We start from the raw sequence: 3,797 nt of genomic DNA on the forward strand, positions 1-3,797 counted from the left end.
ATAATTACCTGAAAGCATGATTAGATTGTGTCCTATGATACTGTCTCCATCTCTCATATAAGAAAATTGCAAATCCAACTTACTGGCCAGCACTTTCCAGACAGTGCTGACAAAGCGCAGGCTTTCAAATTCAGTGCATGTTCTTGTAAGCAGAGCTGGTTACATAACTTGTGAGGCCTAGCGTAAAATGAAAGCACAAAATCTCTTGTTCAAAATGCAGGGGGTGGGAGGGTGCTGTTGAAATACTAAACCATGAAGTTTCTCCTCTTTAATGACTTTTTATGGTGTGTTTTTTTATTTGTTACTTAATGTCCTTTGAAGTTAAGAAAAATTAAAATTTTAAATTATAATGAGTTTTACTATTCATAATTATATTGCAATAAGATTTTAAATGCAGGGCACTTAAGTGGTATGCAGAATCATCAAAATTACACAATTTATATTTCATAGTTCATACATGCATATGTATTTCATTCTAAGCAGAAGAGTGGGAACCCTGCATAAAACTAACTCATTTTTAGTTCATTTCTTGGGACCAGCACATTCTACAAACACTGTCTACCTATGGGTTAGTAATTAGTTTAGGAGGACTGGGGAAAAAAGAACTAGCTTCCCTTTTTATATGATCATTTCTAGCATAATTGGCTAACAGAGGGCTGCTATAGGTTTCCAAAGTCATCTGTGTTTCTTAGACTGCCACTGCCTTCCTTCTGCACTCCCAGTAAATTCTGATATGGAAAAAAGTGTAGCCTGGCAGGGCTGTCACCATCCCAACTTAGTCAGAGACATAACACGTACCTGGATTTGGTTTGACTCTCACCGAACTCCCATCCACTATGCATTAACTGGAATTCTGTGCTCCTGGAGCACTGTGAGCACTTTATGTGAACGAAGTGACAAGAAAAGATAGATGCACATTTCAATGTGCCGTCTCTGTTCATGAACACGCTCCATTGCCCCATCAGACTTCACTTACATAACACAAGCTTCAAAGATAAAATTTTTAATAATTTCAAGACAGTGACAGTAGGATTTTAAACCAAGTAGCCCCTTTGAGCACAGGGCTGTGTATGACTTCACAGGTCAAAAAATTAGCACTGATTGTTTTACTGTTTCTTGCCCTTCTATTTTTTCATTTAAGCAAATGAACAGAAAAGCTTCATTCTTCTTTAATAAGGAGAAACAGAAACTATGTTTACTCAACATTTACTATATGCTGAGAACTAGGTTAAACCCTTCACATACACTACCTCATTTAATTATCAACAACACTTGGGTTAGGTATTTTTAGCCCCATTTATACAGGGGGAAATTTGGGATTTTGGAGGCTAAGTGATTTGCACAATATCTCTCATCTAAATGGTGGCAGAATATGGATTTTTTTTTTCTTTTTTCTTTTTTTTTTTTTTCCCTGAAGCTGGAAACGGGGAGGCAGTCAGACAGACTCCTGCATGCGCCCGACTGGGATCCACCCGGCATGCCCACCAGGGGGCGATGCTCTGCCCATCCCGGGGCTGCTCTGTCGCGACCAGAGCCACTCTAGCGCCTGGGGCAGAGGCCAAGGAGCCATCCCCAGCACCCGGGCCATCTTTGCTCCAATGGAGCCTCGCCTGCGGGAGGGGAAGAGAGAGACAGAGAGGAAGGAGAGGGGGAGGGGTGGAGAAGCAGATGGGCACTTCTCCTGTGTGCCCTGGCTGGGAATCAAACCCGGGACTTCCGCACGCCAGGCTGACACTCTACCGCTGAGCCAACTGGCCAGGGCCAGAATATGGATTTTAACCCAGGTTTGACTAATCTCAAAGCTTGTAAGAGCCTGACCAGGCAGTGGCACAGTGGAAGGAGTGTTGGACTGGGATGCAGAGGACCCAGGTTGGAAACCCAAGATCACCACTTGAGCACGGGCTCACCAGCTTGAGGGTGGGGTTACTGGTTTGAGCATGGGATCATAGGTATGACCCCATGGTCGCTAGCTTGAGCCCAAAGGTCACTGGCTTGAAGCCCAAGGTCACACTGGCTTGAACCCAAGGTCACTGGCTTGAGCAAGGGGTCACTTGCTCTGCTGTAGCCCCTTGGTCAAGGCACATATGAGAAAGCAATCAATGAACAACTAAGGAGCCGCAATGAAAGAATTGATGCTTCTCATCTCTCTCCCTTCCTGTCCATCTGTCCCTATCTGTCTCTCTCTCTGTCTCTGTCACAAAAGAAGCTCATTATATCCCTCAAGAGCATTTAGTTCATGTTTCAATTACAAAATATTTTTAAATTATTCCTTTCATATATAGCACTTGTAATAAATATTTATGCTACTAAAACCAAGTATAAATGAATATAATAACAGGATTCACATGCTATTTAAAAAATCTCATCTAGGCTTCTAGTCTAATATGATAGATTAAATACATACATTTACCTCCTCTGCCTCCCAAGTCTTCATTAAAATGATAATAATAATTTTTATAAAAGGATATAAACTGCCAACTACAAAAAGCAGAGCACAAAAGCTATTGGTCAAGAAGTTATTCCAAAAATCAAAAGAAACAATTCACATACAAGCACAAAACACATACAGTATAAATTAAAAAACAGGTAAAATTAATAAGTATTTAGAAATACATACATAGTTCATAAAACAATTTTTAAAAGCACTGGAATGATTAGCACAGCCTTCAGCGTAGGAGCTGCCTATGATAAAGAGGACATAGGGGTTCTATAATGCTGCTGTTTCCTTTCTTACCTAGGGTTGATAAATACATGGGCATTCAGTTTGTTATACATTTAAATATACAGTGATTAACTTCTTTAAAATAAACTGCATTCAAAAATAACTACAATACAGTACATACAAGGCAATATCAGATAATAAAAAAAGTTTAGAAATTAAAAATTTTTTGCCAAATAAAATTCAGTAGAAAAGTTAGAGAATAAATTTAAAGAAATCTCCCAGATTGCAATACAAGAAGACTAAAATATGGGAGAAAAGACAAGAGATTCAATGATTATTCCTAAGACATTTTACATCCAAAGAATTCCAGAAAAAGAGAAAAAGAAAGAAGGAAAAATTATTACGGAAGTGATAATAATTTCCTTGAAGATGGGTTCAGTCTTTAAACCCACAGAACTCATTCTATGTCCAGCACTTTGATATGTTTTGGCAAGATGTCATACCTCTGAGGATAAAGAAATGATCGAAAAGCTACCATTTCATTTATCTGAAATGGAATGAAAATCACAGATATTAGCCTTCTCAAGAGAACATAGGGTATGGAAAGGCATTGGAGCAAAACCTTCAAAATTCCCAGGGAAAATTATTTTTAGCTCAGATTTCTATAACCAACCTAGTAATCACTCATGAGGAAATAATGAAGGCATTTTCAAATATGCAAGTACTCAGTTTACCTTAAATGAATCCCTTCCTTGGCATGAACATGTATTTTAAGAAAATAGGTGAATATTCTATCAAGACATAAAAGAAGTTGGCCTAGGCCCCCCAAAACTATAGTGATTCCCAACTCAAGAGAGCAGTGAAGGGAAATTCCAGGATGAAACCACGTGGCTGTCCTAGAGAGAGCCAGGACACAGAGAGTTGGGGTAGAAAATCTTAGGGGAAAGACTAAAATTAATAGAACAGATAATATGAGAACTAATAGAACAGATAATGTGGTTGAGGATAAAACAAAGGTATTATTGGGGGAAAAATATCTTTTTTTTTTTTTTTTACACAAAGAACAATCTCTACTGAGTGCCAGAGTGGTGATAACTTGTATCCTACAGACAAGGAATGTCACTGGCATGTTACC

This window comes from Saccopteryx bilineata, chromosome 1, assembly GCF_036850765.1.
Source record: "Saccopteryx bilineata isolate mSacBil1 chromosome 1, mSacBil1_pri_phased_curated, whole genome shotgun sequence".
NCBI classification, from domain to species: domain Eukaryota; kingdom Metazoa; phylum Chordata; class Mammalia; order Chiroptera; family Emballonuridae; genus Saccopteryx; species Saccopteryx bilineata.